This window comes from Megalobrama amblycephala, linkage group LG6 (genome assembly GCF_018812025.1).
Source record: "Megalobrama amblycephala isolate DHTTF-2021 linkage group LG6, ASM1881202v1, whole genome shotgun sequence".
In the NCBI taxonomy this organism is placed as follows: Eukaryota; Metazoa; Chordata; class Actinopteri; order Cypriniformes; family Xenocyprididae; genus Megalobrama; species Megalobrama amblycephala.
In genome coordinates this window covers 15403330-15426081 of record NC_063049.1, presented here as the reverse complement: position 1 = coordinate 15426081, position 22752 = coordinate 15403330, and the positions used below count along the sequence as shown (strand labels likewise).

Here is a 22752-nt window from a genome sequence, read left to right as displayed (position 1 = left end):
GTAACTATTACCTAGAGTAAATATCATCTATTTTCAAAAAGGAAAATTTCTGTCTGTAAATTCATGCCACCTATCATCCTGGAATCACTAAGCTTCTAAACTAAAACCACAGAGAGAAACAGGAAGTGTCTTTATTAGCACTGAGATATTATATACTGATGAAAGGATGACTGTTGCACATGATCAAAAACACTCATCTGAAACAGCTTTGAACTGAACTAATGATAGTACACTAATTATAATAACACTGCTCTGCAAGTATAAACTTTTGTCATGTGACAGCCAGGTGAGATATAGTAAAAGTGGAAAGTGCAAAAAGACAAAGATGATCTTTACACATAAACACTAGAGGCACAAGCATCTGCATATCAAAAGCACCCATAGTCCTTTCACTGATCGGAGGCATGTTGCACACAACACTGAAAAGCAATTTCTCTATATAAACTCTGTTCTGATTGGCTGACTGTAAGTGAAGTGCACATCTGATGATCATATTTGTAAATGGTTGGGAACAATAATACACCTGTGAATGGATTGTATTCATACAAGATGCAGAATCGAGTGAACAGTGTTTGATTGTCTTGGCATGTTAGTCACTCTGTCTTTCTTCCTGTCTAGGTGAACCAATCTTGGCCTGAATAAGTTGCAATGTGGAGTCGATCTAATGCCTTTTAGTCAATAGTCAAGTGTCTTTATGCAAAACTAGTTTGAATGGTTTAATGGAGTTGAAACTAATTTTGAAGTAAAAATTTGTGTTTTGTTTATTATGCATTTTATGTTTACATGTGTTCTAACATTGAATGTTTGCAAGGTGCAGAGTTGGTGCTAAATTACTGGTTTATATGTTTGTGTGATTACAAAACTGACAAAACATAAAATAATTAATTCACTAGATTGCTAGTAAACAAAAAGAAATGTAAATAATGTATGGAACAAAAGAACAACACAGCAGTGGCCTATATCTGTTCTATACTAGTCTAAGAAGTTAACTGGAAACTGTTTTACACCTCAACCACAAGGCAGAAGTGTCATGTGCCTTTCTTTGCAGCCTTCAGTGCCCTTTCAGGTTAAAAGACTTACAAAAATCATAACATCATTACATGTTAAATAATAAATTATAATAAATAATATAATAGTATATGCATAAAATAATATCAAATATAATAATATTAAAGTATATTACAAAACAAATACAATGTTACAACAATAGCTTTCAGAATTCAGAAAGTGTTGTACTCACTAAAAAAGCATACTATGTTTAGTTTTAGAAGTACTAGTATACTATAAAAGTAACTATAAGCTAGTCTGTCTATATGCTCTTGTTAGATGAATACAGTTTTATCTGAAAATTAAACAGTATTTATCTATTATGTATTTACACAAATACAGACCAGGTACTGTACAACTGAATAATGTTATCTATATTGTCATCAGAATGTACAGAAGATGTGGGTAAAGGTATGCTGTAATAAAAAACCCTTGCAGAAACTGCCCTGATTGTGTGGTGTTCATGACAGTACCCACATACATCCTGAGAACAGTGCTTTCTACATTTACTAGCTGTCATGAGAGCATCTAGACCAAACACTATGCACTATGAATATTGTCACAGCTGTAGGGAGTTGTTTGGCATGACGTGCAGTGGAGTGACTTATATTCATGATATAGCACTACCTTTTTGTATTTATAAAGTGCTATCTGCATATTAAAAATATTCAGGACACAATATTTTATTTAAACATTATTTTATTATAAAAAAATATTAACTGGCAACCTAGGCATATGTGTAATAGTTAGATATGATCTGCATCTCTGCCTTCTTTGACGTGTAAATCTTCTTCGCTTCATTTCTTCTATTCAGACCATCAAAGTCGAACCTGAGTAAAAACATGAAAACACTGGAGAGTTGCCTTATAGTAGAAATGGACCCTTCACAAAAATTGACCCTGTTGCTTTGTCGGACAAGCCATGGGGCTCTCATGCCACACATCATGTTCAGCAGCTTATTTTTGGTAAGTCTTAACTTTTAAATTTTGTAATTTTTGAAGAAATTTAAAAAAAAAACAGCAACAAAACTGTTTTGTGACTCTATTTGTGCTGGGGGAAGTCGTTAGCCTGCAAACAAAAACAGCCCTGGAACAGTCACACATGGCAAGGGAGCTAACGTATGTGGCAAATGGAGGCTGGGGTCATTCAACCTCATCTGTCCAGGGCTGTAAAGGTTCACAGCATACTTTGACCTAGACATCCTCTGCAAACCTGAGACAAGGGAGTCAGCACTCCTTCCACTAGGAGCAGCCAACAAAGCAGGTAGACATGGGACTGTTGGGACGACTGTCAGCCAGGCATCACACATGTGTACCCAGAGCCATTGGGTGCTCAATAACCTAGGCTCAGGGTACAGACTCAAGTTCAGAGCCAAGTCCCCTCCTGTTTGTTTGTTTGTTTGCCTTGCTGCTTTCTTTATACAGATGTAGTTCCTGTTTCCTGTCGTGTGACTGGTCAAATGACAGGCCAACCATTAAATTCTTAAAGACATATACACATTAAAAATGGTAAGAGTAATAAAATGGACTAAAAATGTTGGGGATTGCCCCAATGAAAGCTGGTGTATATGTTATTGACCACTGCAGAACTCTGGTCAGGGAGTCGGAGTCATCAGATAGATTTGAACTGTTTATTGCACAAGAGTGACCATATACACAAAGAAGTGTACTTGAGGTAGTTTTCTGAAATAACTAAAATAACAGAAATAAATATTCATTTTCTAAATATAATCAACAATTTAACAGATTACAAACTGAATGATAAACAACTTACATAAAGAACTGATATATAAATATGACAGTAATATCAGCATGAGTCAGCAATATTAAGCTGCAGTGTAATAAAGATTACAAAACCCCCAAAATATGAATTATATAGGGTAATGAGTAATACAGGCAGTAATAATAGCGACCACAGACCACAGTCACGGTGGCAGGTAACGTACCAGATGAAATTGGTGAGTACAAAGGGAGTGAAGTGACTGGCTGTATTGGTACGAAACCGGGTTCGAAGTGCTCGGCCGCTGCAGCAGGTGTACTAGCATTCAGCTGTGTGGCACTCGCATGTCTCTTGGCATGCAGCTCAATATCAGGTGACTGTGATGAAGGGGTAGAATGACATGAGGAATGCGGAGGTGAAGAAATTACTGAAGGAGACCTTGGTGGTGTTGTGGCAGGCTTTCCACTTTGATCCTCCTCCTCGTCCTCTTCTCTCAGGAACGATGTAATATGTTCCATCAGCTCTTTGCGTCGACGCTGTCGTTTCTCATACTGTTTCAGTTCCTTATCAGAAATGGACTTCAAGATTTTTCTCAGTGAACTCATGCTTAACAAGTCCGTGGAGCTTGTGTCTGGGTGCTCACCCTGGCTGGAGACTGGTCGTGACTGACTAGTGGGGCTCACTGCGGCTGCTGCTCCTCTCTGCTCCGCTGGCACCTCTGCTGTAGGTGGGGAGGAAAGTGCAGGTCGGTGATGGCCATAGTCAAGATGATACTCCTCCAGATGCTTGGGTGTGCGGCGCTGCCGTGAGGGCCTGTCTGACATCTCAGCATGAGGTAGAGAGGTGGCTTGCTCTTCCGATGACATCACTACAGTAGTCAATAGCTCCGGCTCGAAGGACCAATGTTGGGGATTTCCCCAATGAAAGCTGGTGTATATGTTATTGACCGCTGCAGAACTCTGGTCAGGGAGTCGGAGTCATCAGATAGATTTGAACTGTTTATTGCACAAGAGTGACCATATACACAAAGAAGTGTACTTGAGGTAGTTTTCTGAAATAACTAAAATAACAGAAATAAATATTCATTTTCTAAATATAATCAACAATTTAACAGATTACAAACTGAATGATAAACAACTTACATAAAGAACTGATATATAAATATGACAGTAATATCAGCATGAGTCAGCAATATTAAGCTGCAGTGTAATAAAGATTACAAAACCCCCAAAATATGAATTATATAGGGTAATGAGTAATACAGGCAGTAATAATAGCGACCACAGGATGATATGATCTAACTGAGAAATGTTAAACTTGGAGCAAACAACTTTAATAAACATTACTGATACTAGCCGCGATGCTAGCGGCACAAATCCGCTCGTTAAACAGGATCAAATTACATTCAGAAAGATCGCGAAGCATAAAGAACATAATGAACTAAATCTAATACTGCTGCAATACAGTGTAACGATCTGCATTAATTACAATATACACTGAATTAAAACTTACTTGTCATTAACTTTCTCTTGCGCATGAATGCTGCACTTTAGTGAGAGTGTGCGATCTGACTGCTCCGCTGGAGTGATAGTGAATAGGCAGATATGCTGAGCTCATACACGCAAGAAAACTGCACTACGTTAAGTCAAAACTTAAAACGTCACACACATAACGAACTTTAAACTTAAAAGGAGAGAATTCACAACAAAAAACATGTAAACCAAATACAACTCTATTATACATAAAAAAAAAATGTAAGAAATTGACTGGTAAAACATGTCTTTTATGTGTCACACAGTTTTTGAACACCTGCCATCAAGCCGCCTGCGATGATGTCTGAGAGCATCCGCTTAGCATAAGTGAGCAGCCTGTGATGACAGCGCCAACCATTGCCCTGGAGCTGATGCCCCAAAAGTGAGTCTGACCAGGGGTGTGAGCCGGCAACCATTGTAACAGTGGGAGTCTTGGTGGAGCTTGAGACTGAGGACTGTATGATAGGCTGGGTCTCGGATGTACTGCTTTCCACCATTCCCTAACCTGAATCATCTGTATTATCATCTGTGCCTTCATCGCTGCTGGTTCAGCCCAGCTTAATGACAGTGAATTATCATCTTTGATCCCTCCTAACTTCCCTCTTACACCTCCACCTTGGCTCCTCCCACCCTCGGCTCCACCAGACTGCCTTTTCCCACCGGCTTCACCTCGGCCATCCGTCACCATGCCTGCACTGCGGGCTTACAAGACATTCACAGCGCTCTGGCTTTCCACCCCTTTGGCTCCAGTAGGCTCCATCCTCCCAGCGGCTCCACCTGGGTCCTCTGTCGCACTGGCTCCTCCTCAGTCCTTGAATGCTCAAGTTACACCTCAAGCTCTCGTCACTGCACCCTCACCTTGGTCTCCAGACCAGCATTGTCACTCAGGCCCATCAGCCCTGGGATCTCCTAACATCAGCTCTCCCTGTTTTTGTTCTTCTTATGGCAAGAGGTCACGCCTACTCGGAGGGGGTGTTATGTCACAGTTATGTTCAGTTTGTGTTAGTTTTCATGGACATTCAGATTGTTTTCTTTAGTCACGTCATCAGGGGCAGATGATGGAGAACAGATAACAGCAGACAGATGACAGAAGACAGGTCAGTATTCCACAGGTCAGTATTCCACAGGTAAGTACTCCGGTAAGTTTGCAGGTAAGGGGTCTTATGAGCTTGTCATAGACTTGACCCGACACTGAAGTAAAGGGACAGATGGTTGATATAGGCTGCGTTGATGAGAGTGTGCAGGTGCAGGGAATTAGATCGATCGTGGGTGGGTGGAGCATGGTGATCTTGTGCTGATGAGTGGAATGATGGTGTTGTTGACCTTTGTGACAATGAGAGGAGTGCATTAAGTTAATCAACTCAATTAACGATAACAGGAATATATACAGCAGACTTACCTCTGATCGTTGATAGTTTATCAGCATCCTTCCTCCACCCCATCTCCTCACTTGTTGTCCTAACTATTCCTATCTCAACTGGGGGGAGAACTCTGGGTTTGGGGCAAAATTCCGAGCTTGGATCCCTCCCCCTTGACAGCATGACAAATACGCATTGCCTTAATTATATGTAAGTGTGAACTCGTAAATGGTCTATTTGTCCATTTAAGAGGTCTGGTGATGTCCCAGATGTAATTAACTGTATTTGCACACTTTTTGTCCATCTAAGATTTCTGTATTTTTTGGTAGTATTATGGCATGCAGTGAGTGTATCTTTCCAACATTTGTTGTTTGCACACAGTGTTTTGAGAGGGGAAACCTGTTTCACTCTGCTCCACTCATATACAATGACCCACTCTGGCCTTCAGTCTGTGCATTGTTTGGAGCTTGATGATGCTTTGTTTCTCTTTGATTTTTGAAACTGTGGGTCTGACCCAGTACACACACTTGTGGTCTTTACACTTGACCACTTGACCACTCTTTACACTCTACTCACTTAATGTATTTCCTGTATTTAGCCCAAGTGTTCAAGTGGGTGTAAAGACCTCAGGTGTGCATAGAACTTTTGGTTACCTGATGGGACACACTACATCACACTACAGAGCTTTATTTACACATGTTGATTTTTAATACTTTGCACTTCAAACTAAACTTCTAAATATCTGTTCAGTAGTTCATATGTAACAGACGACACAGTGTAATTGTGATGTTTCTAATAAAAATTTCCTGATAATTTACTCACCCCCATGTCATCCAAGATGTTCATGTCTTTCTTTCTTCAGTCGAAAAGAAATTAAGGTTTTTGATGAAAACATTCCAGGATTATTCTCCTTATAGTGGACTTCAATGGACCCCCCTGTTGAAGGTCAAAATTACAGTTTTAGTGCAGCTTCAAAGGGCTTTAAGCAACATGGGCCTGGTTTCACAGACAGGGCTTAGACTAAGCTAGGATTAGGCCTTAGTTCAATTAGGGCATTTAAGTAGCTTTTATAAATGTTCACTAGAAAAAACAAAACAATGTCTGTGGCAAGGGGGGCGTGATTCAGCGAATTCTGCAGCGAGAGAGAGAGGCAGGAGGCGTGGTGAGTGAGTGGATTAAGCGCAAATAACAAACACCTGTCTCTTGTTTCAGTAATTGGCGTGGAGAGAGTATAAAATGCCAGGAGAAGCAGGAGTGAGCGAGAGAGAGAGGGACTACTGGCTGCCACACTCCTGGATTTCTGTTGTGTTTATTTGGAGTGACTTGATGTTGATTTTTGACTGTTTTGTGCCTGTCTGCACACCTCTTATTTTGAATTGAATAAAAGCAACCAGTAGTCAAAGCCGACCCTGTCATCTTTCCTCCTACATTACAAACTTTGTTACAATGGTGCCAAAACCCGGGAGGAAAGATGTCCTCCGATGCCACCATTTGCGGAGATGATTACATCCCTCGCGGTCATGCAACATGATCAACACCAGGCCCTGCTGGACCTGCGACAAGACCAGGAGAGGCGGTTCCAGGCCGTCCTCCTAGCCCAGCAGGAAGACCGCGAAAGGTTCCGGAGCTGGATGGACCGGGAGGTTCGGCCGGAAGCCATGGTCCAACGAGCTGTGCCCGCCCATCTCCCACTCAACAAGATGGGGCCTGAGGACGACCCGGAGGCATTCCTAGATCTTTTTGAGAAGTCGGCGGAAGTCTATGGGTGGCTGCGGGACCAGTGGCCGATGCGCCTGGTCCCACTGCTCTCCGGGGAGTCCCAGGTAGCGGCACAGCAGCTTCCGTTGCAGAATCTCCTGGTCTTCGACGACCTGAAGAGGGCCATCATCCAGCGGACCCTTCGTGATGGACCAACAGGTCCGGGACTCCTGCCACAAATGGTTGCTGGCCGACGGAAGCGACGTGGAGATGATCATCGACCGAGTGGTACTGGAACAATATATCACTCGGCTTCCAAAAAGAACGGCCGAGTGGGTCCAGTGCCACCGCCCCACTTCGCTGGAGTCGGCTATCCATCTCGCGGAGGACCATATGGTGGCGTGCCCCGGGGTCGGCGAACCCCTCCCATCCGCTTCTCTCTCTCCCTCTTTTCCACCTCCTTCTCTCTCTCTCACGCGCACACCATCAGTTAGTAGCACTTGGCATCGCAGCCTATTGTCAAAATAAACAAATTATATTTGCATTCATTAGCTAACCTATATTTTATGTGGCTAACATTTACTTACCATTTTTTCCAATATATGTAATCTTTTAAACACTATTTTTTTTAACTCTGCATTTGTACAGTAAAATTAACTTGAATGAATATTATAACAAAATTTAGCAATTTTAGGCTGTTGTTGTTTCGCTTAAAATATAGGTTAATGAATGCCAATATAATTAATTTTATTTGCATAGAACAATTTAAAGGATTTGTTGTGGAAATAGCCTAAATTGCATGTTTTGCATATTTTTTGTAAAAAATTCGTTTTTACCGCAGGCCCGGTTCCAGGTTGGCATTTTAATCCCATAGGGGGCATCACTACATAGGCTATTTTAGTTCCCCTTGCGCTACAAATCTTTTCAATTTAATGGTATTCAGAAAAACAGAACAAGAATGAAAAATATAATATATAAACGTCAAGCCAAAACAAATTAATTTAAAGCTAAACTGAAATAGGAACCCATTTGGCATAAATCCAAATGTGCAGTTTTTGGATGTTAAATAGCCTATAGCCTATTTATTATTTAGCTAAACGTTCTGATTATACACAGACAATAAATTAACAGAGTAACTTTTTCTATATTTGGCTGACTGTATTTTATTTTGACAATAAACAGGCTGCAATGTCAAGTAGCTACTAAAACTGAGACTTGCGTGCGCGCCTGTGGCGCCGGTGTGTTCATTTGAATTTTCTTATAAAAGCGGAAACAATTAAAATACTCAGACATTTATGGTCATAAGAGTAACACCATTCGAATCTGTAGGTATAACTATTATTTTTGTACACTCACAATAACATTGCTTGAAAAATAAAGACAATCAATTCATTTCCGTGGACTTGCTTCTCAAAAATGAATCGAAACTCATCGATGGTCTAGCCTACTTGTCGCAGTTTTTTTTCTTTCATTTTCTTAATATGTTCATTATTTAGGTTTAATATATTTTGTGTATGCCTAGCTATAGGAATAGGCTATTTATTCCTTTCACACAAGCGCTACATGTGATGCAAGAATCCTCATATTTTGTTGTTTCATCTATAGGCTATAGCCTAAAACTATGGGATTTGTTTTTCTTCATTCTAATTTCGTTTAATTCTAATTTAACAATCTTGTTGGTTAATGAAAGGATCGCATCGGTTGAAGGTCAGGGGAAAAAAACGAAATTATATTAAAAATAGCATTTTCAACTAATATTTATATTTTCTCATATTGCAGCATAAATATTTTTAATAGTTTATTTATTTATTTTAGTTAACTAAAGGCTAATAACCTTGCCTAGGCAAAACATCCACAGAACTGCAGTATAGTCATTTTTCCACCTGTCATGCCACGAATATTTACAAATATTCACAAAATATTTAATGTCGTCTGAGACACAATCTCTGACCGGGAGTCTCAGACTCATTGAGGCCAATAAACCTATATTTTCCAGAAAATAAGGAATGCTAAATGATAAAATTGTGCTTTATTAGGCTATTAGAAACTGCATATAGGCCAATAAAACAATAATATTGTGTTCATTCCTTTGAAAGGTATTTTACACTATATTTGCTTCTGCTTTTCGAGTGCGGAAGTGTGATAAAGGCACTGATCTAGGGTGTGTCTCAATCAGTTCCCTAGCTCCCGAGCTCGTGAATCAGTATATCGTGTACACGAATTCGGGCACTGATAAGGACAGTAAAAGATGCTGGTTCACTACACATTGGGACACTTATGACTCTATTTCCGGCAACGTGACAATGTCCTCATCTTACAACATCACTACTGGTATTTATGAACAACAACAGAGCTGATATTTTCTGACATTACTTGTAATGTTATTTAAAGTACATTATGATTAAGTATTTGCTTGTTACTTATACGTGCAACATTTCAGCCGTGAATAAATTATAAATGTTAGCTAGATTATGTTCATTACCTGTCTAGCAATGTATGTTTATGGGTCATTCTACAGAAACGTCCACTTTTGGTATGACAAAATGTCTTAAAATGTATTTCTTTTTTTAACATTTAAACTTAGAACACATTATTATATTACACTTGGACTTTATGAATACACATAAATGACAGCTTAATGATTTTTTATTTTTTTTGTACATTTATTTAAAGACTGCATGTCCCCTCTTTTTGTCACTGGTGTTACCTTACTTCTCTGGCATTTTTAAACATTTTTATGAAATATTATTTCTCATTTTTTTCAGCACATGCAGTCAGAGTTACAGAATAATAATGATAATGCAAGAAATAAGGAGATTATGTGTTATATATTTTAATCAGGTTAGTTAAAAGTGTGATTGAATGATGTTAATTCAATTGCGCAACCATGTATTTGCTATAACAATAAAAATATTTGAAAAACCTATATAAACAAGTAATGATACAATCCTTTACATCTTAATTCTTGAGTGTAGCAGAATTCAATGAATGTAAAATTATTATCATGTCACATATGACATTTTATTTAATGTGACAGACAAAAAACAGTAACACCAGTGACACAATGAATCACCAGTGACGTATACATAGGACCAAAGATCCTTAATTTTTCAACTATAATTAAGTAGTTTGGACTAAATTTTACATTTGGTGTACAATAAAAGACTATCATTGACACTTAGTGAAAGCAGTCAGAAAAAGATTATAAACAACATTTTAAAACTGTCTGTAAAGTCGCTGCACTGAATTTAGCCAAATCCCCTTAATTTAGCCATATCTGACCAAAGGAGGATTAACAATGAGAAAGAAAAGTTAGAATCATGTAATCTTAGTGCTTTTTTATGCAAAATAACTAAATGAATAGCTTTAAATAAAGTTTATCTATAAACGGTAACACCAGTGACGGTACCACCAGTGATATTTTCATAAAAAGGTAACACCAGTGACAGTAACACCAGTGACATTTTTCATGAAAAATGCATTTTACAAAATGGCTGCTGCAAGGAATCAATCCACATGTTGTAAATTATGATATATTCACTAAATCAAGTAATTTAATCCATTTGTATTCTAGTTTTTTAAAATTCCCTAGCGATAAAGTAGGTCACACCAGTGACTTCAACTAAAAGCTTCATATGAAAATATGATTTTATAATTAAAATTTCTGATAACTGAAAAGAGACAGTGGACTTTTCATTGGTCTTTCTTCATTGATCTTCAGGAAATAGGAAGAAGGAAGTCAAGTGATGCCATCAGTGTGATTTTTTTCTTTCAAAATAAGAGATTTTTGTTAAAGGTAACACCAGTGACACAACACCAGGGGACAACTACATTCATTAAAAATTTTATAATATTTATTTAGCATTTGTTTTTTTTATGTCATTTACATTATACATTTGATAGTTATGCATACATTATTGTATTTGAAATGGTAGAAAAACCTGTTTGTGAGCTCAAAATAAAGCACGTTCCCTCTGTACATGACTGTGGGGACGAGCACTTCTGTGGCGCTTGGAATTTTTATAATTAATTAAAAAACAAATATTGCCACATTGATGGCTCAACAAGGTTTCATTGTTCAAATAACATATTGTTTCATATTAAAATATAAAAAAATTGTAATCCTAAAGTGTTTTTTAAGTGTAATATTTCTGTAAAGTCTAGGGACAGAAAAGTGGACGTTTCTGTAGAATGACCCTTATGCTGAAATATAATAAAATAACGGTTTGTATTTTTAAAAACATCTATCGCGTATCGTTATGTGTAGTGAGTTGGCTCATGTGATTCAAGTTTCGCGCTTCAGAACTTCCGTTAAGGGAGCATAGTGAGCATCGATGCTCCCTGGTTTTCACGGTGCATTGTGGGACTTTTCAGGGAGCGAACGTTTCAGTGCCCTGGAAGGATTCTGCGATTGAGACAGCCCTTAAAATGGCCGACTCCCTGGTCAGTGCCCTGACTACTGAACTAGGGAGCTGATTGAGACACAGGGCTAGTCTATATTCTCTATTATAGATCAGATAAAGTTATTTCTCGTACACGTCACGTACAAAATATGTGGTTTTAACGACAAAAGATGTCGTTTGAACGACATAAATCTGTTGTTTGAACGAGAAAAGATGTCGTTTGAACGAAATAATATGTCGTTTGAACGAGAAAAGATGTCGTTTGAACGACATAATATGTCGTTTGAACGAGAAAAGATGTCGTTTAAACGACATATGTCGTTTGAACGAGAAAAGATGTCGTTTGAACGAGAAAAGATGTAGTTTGAACGACATAAAATGTCGTTCGAATGAGAAAAGATGTCGTTTGAACGACATAAGTGAGTGGAAAAATAATATGTATGTGGCAGCAATGCGCCACCGTATTAAATAGTTATTTGCAACAAACAATCTTTCAATCACTCTGTTTACCCTGTCAGATCTTTTCTTTATTTTTTCACCTGGCAACATCCTGATTATTTGATAATACTGACAATGGTAAATTATCTCTATCTAGTTATTATTGTGATGGTCCCATTCTCTAACCCATGAACATGACTGAGAAACATCTTCCCAAATTCCTTGGCTTATACTGAGCCAGCATTCTGATGTAGAACCTAGAAGCGCTGAACGTAAACTACATATGAGAATGACACAGACGAGAAGATGCTGTTACATAAAGTTGTTATTTTTGTTTTGTATTTGCACACAAAAAAAGTATTCTCATCACTTCATAAAATTAAGGTTGAACCACTGCAGTCACGTTGACTGTTTTAATGTTGTCTTTAGTACGTTTCTGGACCTTGAAAATGGTGGTTAAAGGGTCATGAAACCCCTGAACACATTTTTCGAGCTGTGAACAGATATGTATAGGCTGCACATCATTGAAAACACTAAAGGTACTCATTAATTTTATTTATAATTTGAAATTAGTTATTTTTGCATTTTTCAGAGCGATTTCTGTCTTCCGGTTTGAAAAGCAAAGTCAGTGCAACGTCACAAAATCTGACGTCATCGTGTACCACTGGCAAGATCCGGAGTGCAGGGGTGCGTTTCCCAAAGCGAACTATGGTCGTAAGTTCCGTCGTTACCAATAGAGTTCAATGGGACTTACGACCATAGTTCACCAACGATGCTTTCGGGAAACTCACCCCTGGTTGGCTCCAAGTATGGGCTGGTCGAACTTGCTGACGTCAACAGTTTCTGCATTTATGCATGACTTAAAGTTCATTTAATCCAATCACTGCACTGTAGTAGGCATACGATTATAATTGCGGTATTATGCATGAGGAAGTATCACTTCTCTCGCCTCGGTCTCTTGTCATTCAGAGACATAGTTGGTGTTCGTTTCCTCAGTGCTACAACACAAAAATGCGTTTTCCTGCGACGCGACCAGAGCAGAGGTTTGTGTGCACGTGGATTGTTTTGCTGTGATCTACCAGCACAAATGGAAAATATGTTTGCATGAGATCGCATTACAGCAGATAAATCAAATGTCACAAAAGTGAGGCTCATTCACCTCTGCGTTCAGACCATAGACACGTGAGCCGTATGTAGGCTATGTTTCCCCCAGCACAGCAGCACGTGTTGTTTGTATTTTGCCCTTGATGCGGTCAGAACTGGAGTTTGAATACGAACACATCAAAAATACAATGAAATGGTGAAATCACGTGACTTTGGCGCTCCGAACAGCAGATTCGACACACTAATTCACTGTGCTCTGATGCTTCCTGAAGCATTGTTTTGAAATCGGCCATCACTAAATAAGTCGTTATTTATGGCGTTATTTTACTGTCAATTGTCGAGAGCACATTATTGTGACGCGAGAGCATATCAATGTAATGCGCGAGCGCAAATCTGTCCGCTCGCCCGCGGATTTCCTCTGCTCTCGCGCAAATCTGTCCGCTCGCGCGCGGATTTCCTTTGCTCTCGCGCAAATCTGGACGCGCGCGCTCAAATATACAGTGCTCTCTTATGAACTGCCTCTCCTCTCGCTCAGATATTGCGTGTGCACGCTCAAACTGTTTCCTGCGTGCTCAAACGTGTCCTGCGCGCTCAAACTGCACATGTGCGCTCACGAATCTCTCCGTGCTCTTGCAGAAATTAATTTGCTTTTGGATTAAATGCTGTCAAAAGTTATAAACCAATCAGAAGAGACGACTGATCCATGAAAATGCTACATGGAATCTTATTGGCTGAGAGTGAACTGCGCCTGGAATTCTTTCGACAAAAATATATATTTTATTTCTTTACAATTTAATAATATTTATCAAATGTAACCTAGTCTAACTGCATCACATTACAGGTCAAACCCCTATTTATCTAAACAAACAAACAAAAAATGTTTCTTAAAGTTATTGTGGTCATACGTTTTGTGTTGAAATTTTTTTTAAAAAAAATAGGTAACATTTTACAATATGGTTTTTATTTGTTAACATTAGTTAATGTATTATCTAACATGAACTAACAATGTGCAATACATTACTGTAATTATTAATCTTTGTTAACGTTAAAAATACAGCTGTTTGTTGGTTGTTTACTTCACAGTGCATTTAATAATGTTAACAAATACAACATTTGATTTTAATAACGTATTAGTAAATGTTGAAATTAACATTAACAAATATTAATAAATGCTGAAGAAGAGCAATTCATTATTAGTTAATGTTAACTAATGCAGTTAAATAATGTTAACGCAACCTTATTGTAAAGTATTACCAACAAACATCTTCTGATTTAAGACCGAACAAGATCAGGGTCAAATCGTCATTCCCTTAATACTTAATGTGGAGATCACATACCACCATAGTCAATTTCTTTTGAGGTCTGGAATTAATGATTCTGATACATCAAATACATTCTGATACATCAAATACATTTTAACAGTCACTGGTCACCACCTACTGGCAGAACAGTGTAACAACATTAGTTTCAACATTCATTTAGCTACTTATTTTAATTGCTGAAATCAGTGTATATTCAGACTATAAATTGTTATTGCAATACTTGCATTATTATTTAATGTTTGCAACACAGATGTAGCAATAGTATGTTGTTGAAAACACTTTGTGAAGCTGTTTAAAACATATAGCTTACATGACCACTGCTTTCAGCAGCAATGCAAAAGCAGGTTTAAATATTCTGGTATGATTGTAATTTCAAAAGGTTTAATAGACATAACCGAATCGTTGTCATTTAGGAATAAGATCGCGTTCTTTTGCTTAATCGTGCATACACAAGAGCTTAGGTATTTTTGTATGTCATGTTTTATACCAGACCTCAAAAGAAATTGACTATGGTGGTATGTGATCTCCACATTAAGTATTAAGGGAATGACGATTTGACCCTGATCTTGTTCGGTCTTAAATCAGAAGATGTTTGTTGGTAATACTTTACAATAAGGTTGCGTTAACATTATTTAACTGCATTAGTTAACATTAACTAATAATGAATTGCTCTTCTTCAGCATTTATTAATATTTGTTAATGTTAATTTCAACATTTACTAATACGTTATTAAAATCAAATGTTGTATTTGTTAACATTATTAAATGCACTGTGAAGTAAACAACCAACAAACAGCTGTATTTTTAACGTTAACAAAGATTAATAATTACAGTAATGTATTGCACATTGTTAGTTCATGTTAGATAATACATTAACTAATGTTAACAAATAAAAACCATATTGTAAAATGTTACCTATTTTTAAAAAAAAAAATTTCAACACAAAACATATGACCACAATAACTTTAAGAAACATTTTTTGTTTGTTTGTTTAGATAAATAGGGGTTTGACCTGTAATGTGATGCAGTTAGACTAGGTTACATTTGATAAATATTATTAAATTGTAAAGAAATAAAATATATATTTTTGTCGAAAGAATTCCAGGCGCAGTTCACTCTCAGCCAATAAGATTCCATGTAGCATTTTCATGGATCAGTCGTCTCTTCTGATTGGTTTATAACTTTTGACAGCATTTAATCCAAAAGCAAATTAATTTCTGCAAGAGCACGGAGAGATTCGTGAGCGCACATGTGCAGTTTGAGCGCGCAGGACACGTTTGAGCACGCAGGAAACAGTTTGAGCGTGCACACGCAATATCTGAGCGAGAGGAGAGGCAGTTCATAAGAGAGCACTGTATATTTGAGCGCGCGCGTCCAGATTTGCGCGAGAGCAAAGGAAATCCGCGCGCGAGCGGACAGATTTGCGCGAGAGCAGAGGAAATCCGCGGGCGAGCGGACAGATTTGCGCTCGTGCATTACATTGATATGCTCTCGCGTCACAATAATGTGCTCTCGACAATTGACAGTAAAATAACGCCATAGTTATTTTGTTATTTTTGGCGCTCCAAAAATATTCTCGTCGCTTTATAATATTGATATTGAACCACTGTACTCACATGAACCGATTTAAATATGTTTTTAGTACCTTTATGGATCTTGAGAGAGGAAGTGACATTGCTTCCTATGGAGGCCTCACGGAGCCATTGGATTTCAAGCAAAATATCTTAATTTGTGTTCCGAAGATGAACGATGGTTTTCTTAAGGGTGTGAAACGGCATGAGGGTAAGTAATAAATTACAGAATTTTAATTTTGGGGTGAACTAACCCTTTAATTTGTATTCTGAAGATGAACAAATGACTTTTAAATGTCTTATGGATGTGGAAGGGCATGATGGTGAGTAATTAATGACAGAATTTATATTTTTGGGTGAACTAACCCTTTAAGAAGTAATTTGATTGCACAACATAAGTGTTTGTATCAGTTTGTTGTTTTGCAGCAGTTGGGGCCAGTGATAAACAGTGAATAGACATGATGTGGTAAATATGATGGAGGTGTGTAGGTGGGTGTAAGGTCAGCTGACTTACACAGGCTGCTATTGTGTGTTTGTCACAGTGAGAGATCATTTTCACCTATGCAGACAATTTCACAAATAGAAAGAAAAAGAAAATTGGTAAAAATATAATGCAAGACTTTAACTTCTCACTCAGAATTGCAGAACAGATCCCCTACTGCATGTGCTGAATAATAACCTGTAGTGTTGTAAACACATATACTTACTCAATCCTGGACTGTTTTACTGAGACCAGAGTTCATCTTCTGCCTCATTTACCTGATGACAACTTTACACTTTGGTATAATTTAGGCTAAAAACTAAGCAACATCATGATTAATTACTAAAATCACACATCAACCACAAAGGGGACATTTCACATATCTGTGAGATAATTTCACACTTTTAATCTCTGCTGACTTTTGCACAGACTACAATAAACATGAGCTTATGCATAAAGATATGAGACTATCAAGCAAGTGTTCTATTGTTGATTAGCATTAAAATGTCAGCAGGACCGTTCACCTTAAAACACTGAACACTAAAAACTTATGTTAGTTTTATATTATATTAGTTTATGTCTGTCCACAATCATTTTTGACTTGCACACTATTATTCTCTTGTATATATTTTGGAATATATTATGTTTAAATGTTCACCCACAGTGGAAAAAAAACATTAAATATTAAAGTAATTGTACAGAAAACCCCTCAAAATAAAATCAGATTGAAAGCGGAATTGACGTGAAGCCAAGTATGGTGTCCCATACTCGGAATTTGTGCTCTGCATTTCACCCATCCAAGCGCACACACACAGCAGTGAGTATTGAACACACACACACACAGTGAACACACACTCGGAGCAGTAGGCAGACTGTTTTGCTGTGGCTCCCGGGCAGCCATTTGGGTTTAGATGCCTTGCTCAAGCACCTCAGTTGTGGGTAATGAAAATGGAAGAGAGTGCTATTCATTCACCTACATTTCCTGCCGATACTGAGACTCAAACCCACAATCTTCGGGTTACAATGACTCTCTAACCATTTGGCTACAACATATAAAATATCTTTTTTTTTTTCACTTTCATTTTCTAAACAGGCCTACAGCATGAAAGTAACTGAATATGATACAGAAGTATATTCAGAAAGTGGCCTGGAGGGGCCACCCAGAACACCTGTCTTGCTGGCAGCAGACAGGCAACTTCAATGGCAGCATAAGAGGCTGCAAAGTGCCCGCATGATAATCTACCCAACACAATCCAATGAGCAGTGTACTCAGTAAAAGCACCTTTTTAGTCTTTCAAGCAAGAGGAGTACAACATATGGCAACACATAGTCAAAGAAGGCCCGTGCGGGCCTATCACCTCAACAAACACGTGGCATCAGCTCGTAGCAGTGTTCTTAGGCACCGAAGAATGATAAATAACCGACACAAAGGAGGTTAAATATCATCTGGGCCCCTGGCCAACCAGAAGTGTATATAAAAGTTCTCAGAGAGAAATACACGTCAACATATACCACTATGTTGAAAAAGGCGGCCCATAGGGCCTAGCAACCTTTAGACATATGGCATAAGTCCAGTGGCCATCTCTAGGAGCATTGAATAGATCCACCTTAGACATCTAGGTGGCTATTAGCTCAACTAATGTAAGATCAGGCTCAGGGAGATGGATGCAGTTCAAACCAAACCTCAGTAAGGTTTCACCACAGCATACACCCTGAGGGGCTAGCTACTCAAAGTACTTGGAAAAGCACCACAAATTCTCACAGCGAGAAGAGTACGCAGCTGAACTCCAAATGCTACACCGGAGGCAGAGAAGAGGCCTATCTTAGTAAACATATGGCATCAGCAAGTGGCTGCCATAACCAGTCCACCCAAAAGCCATGTATTTAGTATTGAAACTTCCTCAGAAGAAATACATAGAACGCTACCACCCAACGTGAACAGGCCTGATTAGGGCCTATCCGTCGAGGTGGGGCATGGCCTTTTTAAGGTGGTCAGGTCTTTTCCAAAGCATCCTGCCAACAGATCAACTAAAAAGGAGGCCTAGTGGGGCCTACAATCTCAGCGACAAGTGCCGTTCAGCAACTGTAGAGTAAAAATACAGACTGTGCGCTAGAAACCCTGATACAGGGGAGAACAAACCAGCCTAGGGCTGAACCTCAGGAGGAGGCCTCATGGAAGCCTACAACCCATGATCAGTCACACTGTGGGCACATAATCATGAAAGGACATTCAATGGTGGCTTGTGAGGGCCACCTTGAACATCTGTCTTGCTAGGAGCAGGACATATGACTAAATGACAGTAGTTAAACTGCAAAGTGCCCACATGACAACCCATCCAGACTCAAGGAGGCTGATGTAGTTATAACCAAACCTCAGTAAGGTTCTACCACCAGAACTCACGCTGAGAGGTCAGCCACTCAGAAACATTACTCGGAAAAAGCACCTTTTTACTCTTAAAGTGAGAGGAGTACATAACTGAACTCCAACATGCCACGCAGGAGGCCCATAGGGCCTACCTTAGTAAACACGTGGCATCAACAGGTGGCGACCATAACAATACCAACCATTAGGCCATGCATTCAACGATTAGTTTCTAGAAGGAGTGCATATTACGCCACCTACTCCAAGAGGTGAGAGGCCTGCTTAAGGTGGGGTGGGGTGTGGCCGATGGTGGTATTGGATTCACAAGCATCCTGCCAGAATGTCAGCTAAAAAGGAGGCCTATAGGGCCTACAATCTCAGCAACAAGTGGCAATCAGCTCGTTTGTCCATATAACACACACTGTGCCAACATGTAAACTAAAAAGGAGGCCTTATTAGGGCCTACCATAGTAAACACGTGGCATCAGCCAGTCCAAGACCATATCAACCATCAGGCCATGCATTCAGTGGAAAACCTTTCACGCACTACTTAGAGAAGGAATGCACATTACGCCGCCATACTCCACGAGAGGCCTGCTTAAGGCCTACTCAACAGAGGTGGGGCGTGGCCGACAGTGGTATGGGTTCTCGGATTCCCAGGCATCCTGCCAAAAGGCAGTTAAAGAGGAGGCCCCTCGGGGCCTGCAATCTCAGCAACAAGTGGCGTTCAGCCTGTTTGCAGAATGTAACACGGTTCGTAGATGTGGGAAGAAGGAGGCGGGAACCGGCGAACGTTCAACAAAAATTTTATATATAAATAAACAAATACAAAATGAAAGTAATGCCGGCAGACCCTCGCAGACGTCTGCCGGCCACACAAACATAATGAAACATAAAATAATATCCAGGCCTGGTCCTCTCTCGTCCTTCACTGTCATCGCTCCTCCTTTTATGCCTCCGGAGCTCCTCCATGAGATGCAAGGCCGGCGCGCCTCGCAGGTGATGCTCATTATCACTTGCGTCACCGGCCTCGCGCCGTTCCCACACGGTTCTCACCCACCCTGCTCATCACACAGAATAAAACACAAACTGTGCCAGCATGTGAACTAGAAAGGAGGCCTGTTGGGGCCTACCATTCTAATGACACATTGTAACACTCCAGTTAATAGGCCAGGAAGTTACACTAAATAAAGGGAACGTTTACGCCTCTTAAACAGCAGGAAACAAAAAAAAAGAAATACAACAGGAGACAGATGTCAACAATAAACCTAAGTGTATTTACAATTCAATCCGTGTACACCACCAAAAAAACAGGTTAAACATCCAAGATAAAAAAATGTGTGTGTGTATGTGTGTGTGCGTGTGTGTCTGAAAAGTCTCTAGAGTCCAGCGCGTTGCAAAGTTTATATAGGAGCAGTCTCACCGGGGAAACAACCAGTCCGTGAGCAGGATCCTACAGGTATAATCCAACTGTTTTGAGTCCTCTTGGGCGAGTAATCCAGGAAAAAAAACAATATACTCCACAAGAGATGGCGAGAAAACAGCACAGCACAAAACGGAAAACGAGGCAAGAGGAAAAAGATTTATATGTAGAAAAGACGCGCTGCCAAACACCGGCGTGCCGGTTCCTTATAAAGGGAAAAAAACATTGTAAACGTCCCGCTGTAATGACGTAACGTCACGTGACGACATAGCGCAAGCGACATCTCGCGGGAGCATAAAGCAGGGTAAAACACAGACAACATATAGGGAGAAAACAACATACAGGAGAAAGCTATTTACAGATAATAGTCAATGTATTATTATTATTGGCTGTAAATGGCTTCCCCTTATGTGGCAACGCTACATAAATCCCTCCCCCCAGCCTGCGGCGTCGGAGGAGAGCGTCCATACCAGCGCTTCAGGTTAACCACATTTACATTTTCAGTTTTAAGTGGGTCTCCCCAACGAACTGTATAATTTATTGGCCCCATTTTTTTGATTATTTCAGCTGGTCCCTCCCACTTGGGCGCTAGCTTAGCAGAGTATTTGTTTGAGGCTGATGAAAGTGGATGTGTTCTAATCCAGACTTGATCTCCCGAGTGAAACTGCACATCTTTCCTACGGGTATTGTAGTATCTAGCTTGTCTGGATTGCTGCACTTTCATTCTAGATTTTACCTCTTCTGCCATGATGTTCTGTCTTTCCAGCAGATGATATGAGGCTTGATCTGGTGCAGGTGGTCTGAAGATCAACCTCTCCAATGGCCCATGAAGCTGCCTGCCCAGCATCAACTCTGCTGGAGTTTTGCCAGTGGTTTCCTGGTAAGCTGTATTGATGGCAAAACGAAATTCGGATAACCACTGGTCCCACGTTTGATGGTTCTGTCCCACATATGATGCAATCATAGTTTTAACTGTCTTGTTAATCCTTTCGGTCAGGTTTGTTTGAGGGTGATAACTGGTCGTGAGTTTTTGGGAAATGCCCCAGGTCTTGCAGAGCTCGGCCAGAACATTGGAGGTAAATTGTGCTCCACGGTCAGATATGTTGTATTTTGGTACGCCCCAGCGGGTGAAGATCTCATCCTTGAGAATTCTGACGATTTTCTGTGTCTTGCCATCTCTGAGAGGGAACATTTCCACCCATTTTGTGTAGTAGTCAACTACCATAAGGAGGTAAGCATTTTGTTTTTTACTAAGAGGAAATGGCCCCATCAAATCCATTCCCAACGTGTGCCCTGGTTCTGTCACCTGCGTGCTTTGTAGGAAGCCACTTGGTTTTGTGTTGTCATGCTTGTATTTTTGACAGGTGTCGCAGCCCTTGATGTATTGCCAGACGTCTTTGCGGACACTAGGCCACCATGCAACCTCAAAAAGCCTCAGCAGTGTTTTTAACCGGCCAAGATGTCCCCCCAGAGGGTTATCGTGGAAGTAATGGAGGAAAGTTGGTATTAATGCCTGAGGTACGACCACTTGAAACTTGTCTCCATTGTTTCTTACAGGTACTCGGCGATACTATACCCCCTGGTGGTCCTCAAAGGTAATGTGCTGTCCTTGAACTTTCCTGATTTTTTTATCTGATTGCAGGTGAGATATGGTAGTGTCATTCTTCTGGGCTTGAGCTATTTCATCCAGTGTATTAGGAATGTCTGACGAATGTTTTGATGTTGTTATGGCTAAGCAGTGCACCTGGTCTAGCTCACAGGCACGAGATAAAGCATCTGGACCTAGGTTGAGGCACCCCGGTATAATCCATACCTACAGGTATAATCCAACTGTTTTGAGTCCTCTTGGGCGAGTAATCCGGGAAAAAAAACAATATACTCCACAAGAGATAGCAAGAAAACAGCACAGCACAAAAACAGTCGGAAAACAAGGCAAGAGGGAAAAGATTTATATGTAGAAAAGACGCGCTGCCAAACACCGGCGTGCCGGTTCCTTATAAAGGAAAAAAAAACATTGTAAACGTCCCGCTGTAATGACGTAACGTCACGTGACGACGTAGCGCGAGCGACATCTCGCGGGAGCATAAAGCAGGGTAAAACACAGACAACATATAGGGAGAAAACAACATACAGGAGAAAGCTATTTACAGATAATAGTCAATGTATTATTATTATTGGCTATAATTGGCTTCCCCTTATGTGGCAACGCTACAACGTGGCTTCAGCTCGTGAAACACTGTAACTAACAGCACTTGTTAGATATATAATTGCTAACTAGAAGGAGGCTAATTAACC

At 39.7% G+C, this 22752-nt stretch overlaps 1 long non-coding RNA gene across 1 annotated transcript; it reads left to right on the top strand.

The window, feature by feature from the left end:
* The first annotated feature begins 21199 nt into the window (after window positions 1–21199).
* On the top strand, window positions 21200–21686 carry LOC125269508. Its single transcript, XR_007185129.1, has 3 exons — window positions 21200–21337; window positions 21455–21533; window positions 21641–21686. It is a non-coding gene; the product is annotated as an uncharacterized LOC125269508 (long non-coding RNA).
* The last annotated feature ends 1066 nt before the right edge of the window (window positions 21687–22752 follow it).